At 35.1% G+C, this 11925-nt stretch overlaps 1 long non-coding RNA gene and 1 pseudogene across 1 annotated transcript in view; both read left to right on the top strand.

Annotated features, from left to right (window-relative positions):
- LOC112091833 overlaps window positions 1–922 on the top strand; it is a 5304-nt gene extending 4382 nt beyond the window's left edge. The window contains exon 4 of the long non-coding RNA XR_002902319.1: window positions 287–922. This is a non-coding gene — a long non-coding RNA (uncharacterized LOC112091833). The remainder of the gene's footprint in view (window positions 1–286) is intronic.
- Window positions 923–1916: 994 nt separating this feature from the next.
- LOC21385281 lies at window positions 1917–6103 on the top strand (annotated as a pseudogene).
- The last annotated feature ends 5822 nt before the right edge of the window (window positions 6104–11925 follow it).

Here is an 11925-nt window from a genome sequence, read left to right on the forward strand (position 1 = left end):
GGGATGGGGGTGTTTGACCGTAGGAGGAACAACGCTGCCCAACCCAAAGGAGGTTCCAGTGTAATTTTTCGTCTTGACAATGCGAAAGTAACATAATTATGTTTCAAAAAAGACATTGGTGATCTTGATTCTCAAAATTTAACAAGTTGAATTGAAAGAGAATTAATTGCGGGGAAGCCCAATAAACAGCTGGGGGACTCATTTTCTATGTTGTTGTTGTGTTGCTTTTGCCTCTGTTTCCGCATCTCGTTTTTGTGATTTTGGAAGGTGTTGTTAATTGATGCAGTTGGGTAGCTTCGTGGATTTGTTCGTGAAAAGAATTCAGACTGGATGGTGCTTTCAGAGCTATCGAGGGATTGGAATTTCGTGTTGTAGTTTTTCTTTTTGACTGGACTCTCTTCCTTTTCTTCTACTTAAAAACCTCTCATCACATACGACCCTCTTTTTCCTCTTCTTGTATTCCTTATTCTTAACCATGTTCAAAAGATAATAGTGATTATTATTTGTGGTTGCTGGCTGGAGAAGATTTCTATTTATATACTCTTTCACAATAGCGGCAATGTCGAACTGAGAGATGGGTTGGCTGGTGTCTCTACCGATGGACTCCAAGAACTGAATTAGGGGTAGCTGGGGGACTCATTTTCTATGTTGTTGTTGTGCTGCTTTTGCCTCTGTTTTTGCATCTAGTTTTTGTGATTTGGAAGGTGTTGTTAATTGATGCCATTGGGTAGCTGCGTGGATTTGTCCGTGAAAAGAATTCAGATTGTATGGTGCTTTCAGAGCTATCGAGGGATTGCAATTTCGTGTTGTAGTTTTTGTTTTTCGACTGGACTCTCCCTTCCTTTTCTTCTACTTAAAAAAGTTTGTTTCATTAAAAAAAAAAAGGATGGAAGTGAGAAAACGTTGGAGCCTTTCATGTGGGTGGAGGACTATACTGAAATTGGATATGGAGAAGATTTCTATTTATATACTCTTTCACAATAGCGGCAATGTCGAACTGAGAGATGGGTTGGCTGGTGTCTCTACCGATGGACTCCAAGAACTGAATTAGGGGTAGCTGGGGGACTCATTTTCTATGTTGTTGTTGTGCTGCTTTTGCCTCTGTTTTTGCATCTAGTTTTTGTGATTTGGAAGGTGTTGTTAATTGATGCCATTGGGTAGCTGCGTGGATTTGTCCGTGAAAAGAATTCAGATTGTATGGTGCTTTCAGAGCTATCGAGGGATTGCAATTTCGTGTTGTAGTTTTTGTTTTTCGACTGGACTCTCCCTTCCTTTTCTTCTACTTAAAAAAGTTTGTTTCATTAAAAAAAAAAAGGATGGAAGTGAGAAAACGTTGGAGCCTTTCATGTGGGTGGAGGACTATACTGAAATTGGATATGGATGGAATCAAGAGCAGCAATATCAACAACAAACTTCATTAACAAGAAAAAGAACAACGCTGTCCAACCCAAAGGAGGTTCCAGTGTAACAACGCTGCCCAACCTAAAGGAGGTTCCAGTGTAATTTTTCCTTTTGACAATGCGAAAGTAACATAATTATGTTTCATAAAAGACATTGGTGATCTTGATTCTCAAAATTTAACAAGTTGAATTGAAAGAGAATTAATTGCGGGGAAGCCCAATAAACAGCTGGGGAACTCATTTTCTATGTTGCTGTTGTGCTGCTTTTGCCTCTGTTTCCACATCTAGTTTTTGTGATTTTGGAAGGTGTTGTTAATTGATGCAGTTGGGTAGCTAGGTGGATTTGTTCGTGAACAGAATTCAGATTGTATGGTGCTTTCAGAGCTATCGAGGGATTGGAATTTCGTGTTGTAGTTTTTTGTTTTTTGACTGGACTCTCTTCCTTTTCTTCTACTTAAAAACCTCTCATCACATACGACCCTCTTTTTCCTCTTCTTATTTTCCTTATTCTTAACCATGTGTAAAAGATAATAGCAATTATTATTTGTGGTTGCTGGCTGGAGAAGATTTCTATTTATATACTCATTCACAAAAGCGGTAATGTCGAACTGAGAGATGGGTTGGCTGGTGTCTCCATCGGTAGAGACACCAGCCAGCCCATCTCTCAGTTTGACATTACCGCTATTGTGAATGAGTATATAAATAGAAATCTCATCCGGCCTGCAACCACAAATATTAATCACTATTATCTTTTGAACATGGTAAGAATAAGGAAAATAAGAAGAGGAAAATGAGGGTCGTATGTGATGAGAGGTTGCGAGCCCTTTTCGGCAAAAAATCATTTAGTCGAGCAATGATTTACAAGTTGCTAGAACCCCACTTGGCTGCAGACAATGGACAAGGTGATTATGAAGATGGCTACTTTTCATGGGGCAATGAAGAAGTTGAAGGAGTTGAAGCTAAAGGACAACAGGAAAAACACAAGAGACTGGTTGTGGAAACGTGTAACGCTAATCCTACAACTAAAAGCTTCTTTGCTGCTGTAATTCCTGAAAACATAAAGCTCATTTATTTGAAGAGGAGTATAATTCAGAATATTTTGAAGCAGGACGTTGACCCGAAAACCATTGAAATCAAAATAGTGGGAAGCTTTGTGAGGACCAAGTCTGATCCTAATGACTATCGTCAGAAACACTCTCACAACCTCCTAGTTGCAGGTAATATACTTTCCAATAAAAGCTTGACATTTAACTCTGTAGTGGATTGAATATAATAGCAAATGTGTATAATATTTCTGCATTCTCTAGGTCTGAAGGTCTCCTCTGGGACTGGTGGTAGTAATAATTCTGTGATAAAGGACGTCCCTACTTGCATGCTTTCTGACGAAGATTTCTCTAAGGTAATCTATTCATGAGAAAGCTTTGTGAATTATCAAATCCCAGTTTCTTGGCTCTCTTAAATGGTCTTTAATAGTGAGTAATGTGCTGATTTCGGTAAAAGTTTTTATTTTCGTCTTACCCTAGATTTTTTTTTTTTTGGAACTATGAAGTAGTTAGGAATTGACTGTTATACAATTTACAAACCTTAGAAAGGTTTTATATATAAAACCAAGATGATACCTACTCCAAAGCTAACATGGAAATCAGTAAGAAGTCACAAAATAGATTTATTGGAGGATCTTCTTCCCAAGTTAGTGGACGTAATTTGTGTGCTGTTTCTGTTGTCGAGTGGAAAGAATAAAGCCACTTGGAGGAGGACACCTCAATTTTTGTCCCTTTTTCCTTTTTCCCAAACTTTGAGACTCGCCTTTGGACCCAAACGTCCAGTGTTAAATTGAGTTTCTAACAAATGAAAATCATGAAAGTGTGGTGTGTTTGTGATTCTTCTAATGGTACTTAATGTTTTCTTTACGTAGCATTCTTCATTTGCCTTTTGCATATAGGTTTAAGTGCTGACGCTTAGCCTCTGACCTCTCTATGCGTTTGAGGCTTGGGCCTCATTAACATTTAAAGGTTAAGTTTTTTTTCGCCCGTGGTAATTTTGGGTCCGGGGTAAAATTTAGAAGGTGCGTTTGAGATTTACAGATATGATTGGTTGCTTTGGATATGGTCAAAGTTACATAGAGAGAGCAGTGAAGTCATGGATGTTACATATTGCTCCTCCGTTTTTTTTTTTCCTTTTCTTTTCTTTTCTTTTCTTTTTCTTTTTCTTCTGTGTTCGTTTTTCTTCTTCCTTTTTTTTTTTTTTTCATGCTTCCATTTAACTTTGAGATCTCTTTGTCTGCACACCATCTAATGTCATGGCAATGGGTTCAGGAAGAATGTGAGGATTTGCGTCAAAGAGTAAAAGATGGTATGCTCGAAAGACCTAAAGTGGTAATTATTTTTGAACCCAATATCATCTTTTTTTTTCCTCTTTCATATAAATCATGTATTCGTGTGTACAAGGACATTAGAAGCATCAGAAATAGAAAAGAAATTTCTAATAACCTTAATCTTCTGACTAAGAGATGAAACTGTAAAGAGAAAGGAGTTTTTTGTTGAAACCCATGCGTTCAAATTCTAAATGTTCTTGTTAACCTTTATAGGAGGAGCTCCAACATAAGGCCCGTATCTTGCACGAGGATATAACAAAGCATGTATGTATTTCTTTATTGAATATGAAAGAAAATGTGGTCTTTTACATCTTCACATGTAAACAGATGTTATTTTCAGACATATGAAATGTCTGAAATTAGTGTCCTCCATGTGAACCTGTCTTCTGATACATTCATGGGGTGTTTGGTATGAGGATTCGTGCCATGGTTCGAATCATGATTCGTGGCTCGTTATAGTGTTTTCTCTCACAAAAAACAAACGTAAACTGAGAATAGTTCTGACTCAATGAACCAAACGTCCACCCAATAATCCACCAACTGTTATGCTCATTAAAGTCATTTGAATGTCAATTGTGACTCTTTCTCCATCGTGGAGTGGATATCTTTCAGTGGCTTGCAAGAGAACTAGCTTTGCTTCAGAATCTAATCGATTGAGCCAATGAAAAAGGATGGTGAAAAGAATATCCTTTCCATGCAGCTATTATAGATTGTATGCTTTATTTGAGTGCTTACCTCTGATTTTTATCCCCCTTATTTTTTCCCCTCTTTTGGGAAAGATGTCCATTTTTAGTCTTACAAGACATCAACACGATTTTTTTAACTGATACAGGTGGTGTTTCATATAAATTCTCTCTGGAAAATAATTTTTTATTTTTTGTGGACCATAACGTTTATCTTCCAAAAACGCTGTTCGAGTACCTGGAAAGAAAGGAACTATTTGAGAAATCAGATCAACAATCAAGGCTATTGCGCGAGGTCCCACAAATAATTGCAGAAGAAATAGAGGTTGAAGCTACACCAGAGTGTCGCCAGGAGGAAATAAAACAAAGAAAGGATGATTCCCCGGGACCAATCATTGGCAAACCTGTGGAAGCTCCCATTTCCGATACTAGCGATGATGAATTTGAATTAACTTGGACATTAGATATTGAAGGTATCTGTTCAGTAATTACTCATCTTTATTTTCATCAAATCAACGTCAAAAGTCTTTTAATATGATTTTTCACTCTGCTGCGTTCTCTCACTTGTTTGTATGTGCATATATTTTGTGAGTTCTTACCCTAGTTTTGAAGTGTAACCGACTAAAGAAATTGTGCGGCAGACTTGGTCTACTTTGTATCTTTTTGAAAAAATCTAAGCACTTTTTTATTTTATTTTATTTTGAGCCTACTTGTTTTGAACTAGATGCTGCGAATTTATCTATTATTTAGTCAGTGTTTCCTAATGTGTGGTGTTGATGTTTTCCATAATTTGACTTAGTAGTTTGATTCTGTTAATGCTTTTCAAATTATTGGCAATTTCTTTAAATAAAAATTTGATCATCAGTTTTATTTGTTTATTTGTTCAATTTTTTGGTTTTAGAATCTGGGCGCGGTGGTTCAGTTCAAGAATCACAACAGCAGCTGACAAAATCCATAAACGAGAACCGCGGGGAGAGTGAAGCACAAAAAGAGAATGTAAGAGAAAGTATGCCATTGCAGGGGGTAATGGAGCTGCAAGTAATTGATTTGCGCGACGACGATGAGGAAAGTGAACCACCATCTCAGAAAGAGCAGACTTCCGGTGACAAGTTAGAAAGCCTGACATGGCATTATCTGGATCCCCAGGGAGAGATTCAAGGTCCTTTTGCTATAACATTGCTAAAGCGTTGGAGCGACGCGACTACTTTCCTCCAGATTTTCAGATTTGGAAAACAGGTAAGAGCCCCATTGAAGCTGTGTATTTGAAGGACATTCTAAACCGGGTCTTTCCAAGTTAGTTTGAAAGTAACCGGACTTTTGTTGGGAACATATGCAGCGTACCTTAAGATTTGTTTTCCTTGAGAAAATAACATGAATTTTGTAAGAAAATAATGCCATCGGATATTTTGTCTAGATAGTTTTGTTTTAAGGTAGTTTCTCCCGTGTTTTCTTTTTTTTAGGAACTCGGTGTTCTCTGGTTTTTGAGCCGTTAGATCTTGTTAAAATCACACTAAATTAAAAAAGTATACAACATAGACCGATTCTGATGCAGATTTGACAGCTGAAAAATATGGAACGCTGATGTTCTTAAAAAAGAGGAAACACCGGAGAAAATCTCTTGTTTTAATTGGTTCGGTGTTGCAAAACCTTGGCAGTCTATTTTTCAACAAAGTTGATGCCTGTTCAGTGCTTGCAATCTTGTACGTACAGGATTTTCTTCCGATCTAGAGGAGACTGAAGGAATGAATAAGAGATAAAATTTCAAATTTAACCTTTATAACCTCTCGTATTAAGTTGTATGTGCAAGTATTTAACTATGCGTAATTTTAAGATGAAATTATTCAAAATAATTTGCTTCTTCCCCCTTCAAAGCATTTGTCCCTGATGGCGTTACTTCTGGGCGCCATAATTTGTCCACCTTCTTTCTTTGAACTCTCTCTATCAAACAAATTAAAAATCAAAAAGTTTTAAGGACTAACATGTGAAAATTAAAAATTGGAGAATGAAATGTCACTATGCTTAAGGTTCAGTATCACCAATAACTCAAAAATTATATATATATATATATATCATAAATAAATAATAAAAGCTCATATAATTGGGTCGGGACGGGAATAGTGGATTCTTTTCCACTCCACTTTGCTACCAAATAAAGAGATAATTTTAGCTCCAGTACCCACTCCTGTCCCTATTCTCATATAATATCTCGGATACTTTCATCTGAGAGTAGGTACTTACAAGTATAAATAACTATAGATAAAAATGTCATCTCTACTTATATTTTTAGTTTTACCTTAATAATGTGTTGGTAGAACTCGTATAGCGTAAAGGAAAGGAGACAAATAATGATATGGAATTAATTTTTAAAGAGTACAATTGTTTTCTTATCGTGGTGATTCAAAGGCTCGAGTATTTTCTGCATTTTATCTACAGCAATGATGACTTTATAATATAATCGTAAATATCAAGTTCATATGGCTACTTTCGTTAAGTGTTGAGAATAAAGATGCTCTTGTCTTTTATATTATAATTACTTCATGATTATTCTAAGTTTTTTTATCATGGGGGTTGATGTTCGATAGTGACGTGGAACAAGATAGGAAGAATTAGGAAGTTAAGATATGTATTTATCTTATATAGGAATAAGTGTTCATGTATTCTAGGAGACAATAATTAGGGATAACATAATTACACTCACATTTATGTATGTATGTGTATTAATCTTACGAGATTACCCAAAGAAAAAATCGACAATATGAGAAATAGGAGACTAAGGTTTCTTATTATTGCAATTGTAAATAAATAAATAAATAAAACTACAATAAACAAATTGAGAATAATGATAGGAACATTAACTTTAATACCAATTTGTATATCAATTTATGAGGTATCGTAATTTTATTAGTAAGTGTTTAATAGATTATAACGTTAATAATAAGAGGTTGAACTCTATTAATAAAATTATGACACTTCATGGCACACAAATCGGGATTAGATTGGTATCCTAACATATTCATAAATTGATAAGTGCATGTTTAATAGCCATACAAGCAAAAGGAAGAGAAGATTACCCGTAATAATCCTAATTTATATCTTACTGATAAATAAATAAATAACTAATTCCTAATATATAAATCTAAGTATTTTGAATAAGGGAGCATTTGATAGAGAGATTCGTTTCCTAATTCGAATCATGATTCGTGATTCGTTACAGTATTTTTTTTTCATAAAAAATATACATAAATAAAAAATAATTTAAATCACATAACTTAAATCTTTCAACCAAACGAATCCTAAATTATTCACGTAGTTGTGCATTGAATATGGGGGGATCACTAGCTGAAGTTGTCAGTATAAGAACTATGAAGTACTATGAAATTAATGGGCATGGCTGTGATTATCATATTATTATATTATTATGGCTGCGCTGTCAACAGAAAAAGGATGTACATGCATCTAGTTACCTATGATTATGATAGGCCATGTCCTATTCTGTTTTAAAAAAATAATAATAATAGAATTAAATTATTATCATGTCATGCCATCAAGTTTAATGAGTTGATTTGATGAATTGTTGCATCAAATAATTAGCCAACATCTTAATCAATCTTAATTATGGCAATTCAGTCTTAAAGCAAGTTGGATGGTGATATCTTATATATCCACTATACTTTTGGAAGGAGATTATTCAATGTATAAAAATTGCATATATATATCTAGACACACACGTCCCAAAAAAAATTATTAATTGTTTTACTGTAATTTTAACTGTTATTCTAATATTTATTCATTTGTAAGTAATATTATTTTAATTGTTAGATTAAAAAAATGTATATTAATTAATAAAATCATATCATTAATTTATTATATTTGATGGGTATCACAAACTTGTAACCATTAAAAAATAATTCGTGTATATATAAACAGACATACTTTATATATATATATATATATATACACGCGTCAGGCATTTCTATTCGCGAGTAAAGGAGACAGTTCATTCTAACCGAAAACCATTTATAGTTTTCACGTACTACTTTAATTCACGTACGTACAAAAAGAATAGGGCGGAATTTAATTTGTTAGTTGTGCTCTAAACGTTTTTCTTTTTTTTTTATTTAAAAAAAGTAAAAAGTAGTTTTGGACGTTTATTAATCTTAGTAAAGAAAAAAAAGATTATTTTCCTTTTCTTTTGAGTTAATCTTATTTTTGGTCTCCACTTAAGAGTAAATCTGATTAAGAGTAAATCTGATTTTAATCCATAACATCTAAAACGTACTATCTATAATCAGTATTTGATTATTGTAGAACTTCGCCGAGTGGCGATACTTTATTTTATTTTATTTTTTTTTTGCTCTTTTCGGAGCAGGGCAAGTGAGTGCTGGAAGTTCGGGTTGACGGGCTGCCCGAAGCTCGAATTTTTTCGGGCTCGGGCGGGCACGCCCATTGTCCGCCCGCCCACGGTTGATTTTCGAGTTCGGGCTCGGGTAGCCCTAATTTTGCATCTTCTCCTTTGCCCGCCGCCATCTAATCGTCGTTTACTGTCGTCCGCCGGAATTTTTTTGAATTTTTCCGACCACGCCCGAACTGCCCGAATTGCCCGACCCGAAAAATGCCCGAAAATGCCGTGTGCCCGAAGTGCCCGAAAAATGCCCGATACTTGACTGCCCGAAATGCACGTAACGGCTACTTTTTTGAATTTTGCCCGAATTCTACCCGAAAACCCGAGGTGCCCGAACTACCCGAGGTGCCCCGACTGGCCGAATTACCCGAAAACGGCTAGTCTTTTGAATTTTTACCCGAAAACCCGATCTGCCCGAGGTGTCCGACTGCCCGAATTACCCGAAACGGCTAGTTTTTTGAATTTTTGTCCGAGTGCCCGAAAATAAAAAATAGCCGTCATATCCCGATTTTTTTTGAAAAAAAATCATTTTTTTTGAATTTTGCCCGAATTCTACCCGAAAACCCGAGGTGCCCGAACTACCCGAGGTGCCCCGACTGGCCGAATTACCCGAAAACGGCTAGTCTTTTGAATTTTTACCCGAAAACCCGATCTGCCCGAGGTGTCCGACTGCCCGAATTACCCGAAACGGCTAGTTTTTTGAATTTTTGTCCGAGTGCCCGAAAATAAAAAATAGCCGTCATATCCCGATTTTTTTTGAAAAAAAATCATTTTTTAACCCCAAAATTTCCCTATAAATACCCCCCATCCTGCACACATTTTTCTCACTCCAACTCTCTCAATCCCTCTCAATTTCTCTCAATCTCTCTCAATTTCTCTCAATCTCTCTCAATCTCCCTCAATTTCTCTCAATCTCTCTCAATCTCTCTCACAATTTTTTTAAAAACTATCACATTATCCTAAAGCTCTCTTTCTCTCAAATCCATCTTATTTTTTTATAATGGATCCTTTTGGTTATAGTGGTATTCCCGTTGATGCCCAACACAATGTAGAAGAAGGGCAATTTCCCACTAATGAGTTTGTTACGCAGGAATCTACTAATCTGAGCCCTGGTGGACGTACTGGAGGTCGTGGTCGCAATAGTGGTGGTGGGCGTGGAGAAGCGGCGAGTGCGACTGCGTCTGCGTCTGCGTCGGCAAGTGTTGCAACCTCCAGGAGGAAATGCAAGCGTACCTTGACAGTTTGGGATCACTTCGACATAATTGACGAGGTGGATAATGAAGGTAACACTAAACATATAGGTCAGTGTAAATATTGTTTATCTAAATTACAAGGTGACACTATTCACAGCACCACACACTTGAGACGACACTCCGAAAAGTGTCTTCAAAAGCTTAGCCAATCTAGTGGACCCGAACTCCGCCAAACACAATTATCTTTTGATCGCGCAACCAGTGGTCTAACCACTTGGAAATACGATCCGTAAGTAGATCGTATGGAAGTTGCTCGAATGATAGCTACTTTAGATCAACCACTTAGTTTTGTAGAGCATCCGAATTGGCAACGATATATTAAGGTTGTACACAATCCTAATGCACAGTTCACTTCAAAAACTACTCTTAGGAAAGATTTATTAAAATTATTTAAAAAAGAAAAAGATGCATTAATAAACCTTTTACACTCGACTAGCGGGTGCGTTGCGTTAACGGCAGATATTTGGTCTACCGTTGCCAATAAAGATTATTTAGCTGTAACCGGACATTACTTTAAGGGGGCATTTGGTATGGGGTAATCATAAGGAATCATATTCCTAGGAAAGTGATGGAGGGTAATATGATTCCTAGGAATAATACATTATTGTGTTTGATTCCATACATGAATCTTTCTCAAATTCCTAAGAATATTACATTACTGTGTTTGGTTGTGCATAAGAATGTTGTGAATTAAAAAATATTTTTTTACATGAATAATAATAATAATAATAATTTTATTATTATTATTATTATAATTATTATTGTTATTATTATTATAATTATAATTATTATAATTATTATAATTATAATTATAATAATTATAATTATAATTATAATTATTATAATAATAATAATAATTATTATTATTATTATATTTATTATTATTTAATATTAATATTATTAATATTAATTTATTTAATATTAATAATATACAATAATTAATGACATTAGGATCCTGATGGGTATTGCGAATGGTGGTTCTTATAGTCACACTTCTCGATGCAGTAACTATCCACATATTAGCAAAGTTCTCTGTTTTTTTTTTAAATGAAGATTGTTATTGGTTTGAGGAATTTCCTACTTGTATTGCTGATATTGTAACATGGCTAGTTCTTCTTAATAAGACTCTTCTTCGCTTAAAAAAAAAAAAATCACCTTGTACATTTCCACCAAAGAAAATCACCTTGTAAACATCCTAATTTGTTTAGGGAGAATATCATATTCCGCCTGTCAAGTTTTTCCTTTTTTTTCTTAAGTAGACGTGAACAATAATAGTTGCAATTTCCCGTTGTATCTTGAGAGTTGCTTCGAAGTAGATCATAATTATGGTAAAATTAGAAAGAATTTTTTCCCTTAAAAAATTAGAAATTTTGGACAATATTGTTCTCGTAGTCGTCCCTGAAAACAATAGACATAAACAACGTTTAAGTCCATTTATTCAAGCATCCAAACCTGAGATTCTCATGATTTTAAGATTCCTAGGAATTTGAATAACACCTTATTGGGTGGGATTAGGATTACCCCAAAATGGGGTAATGTGAAACCCATGGGCTTCACTTTCTTGGGTTTTAAAAAAGTCTAATAATTGTACCAAACATGGGAATCTGAAAGATTCTCATTCCCACCCCTATGATTACTCCATACCAAACGCCCCCTAAAGGATTTGATTTAGATAAGAGAATATTAGGTTTTAAATGTGTTTTAGGATCACATAGCGCGGATTTAATATATAACACAATTTTAAATGTAATTGATGAATTTAGATTAAGAGATAAAGTAATGGCTATAACATTAGATAATGCTAGTGCCAATA

Source organism: Morus notabilis, unplaced genomic scaffold (genome assembly GCF_000414095.1).
Source record: "Morus notabilis unplaced genomic scaffold, ASM41409v2 Scaffold652, whole genome shotgun sequence".
NCBI lineage: Eukaryota > Viridiplantae > Streptophyta > Magnoliopsida > Rosales > Moraceae > Morus > Morus notabilis.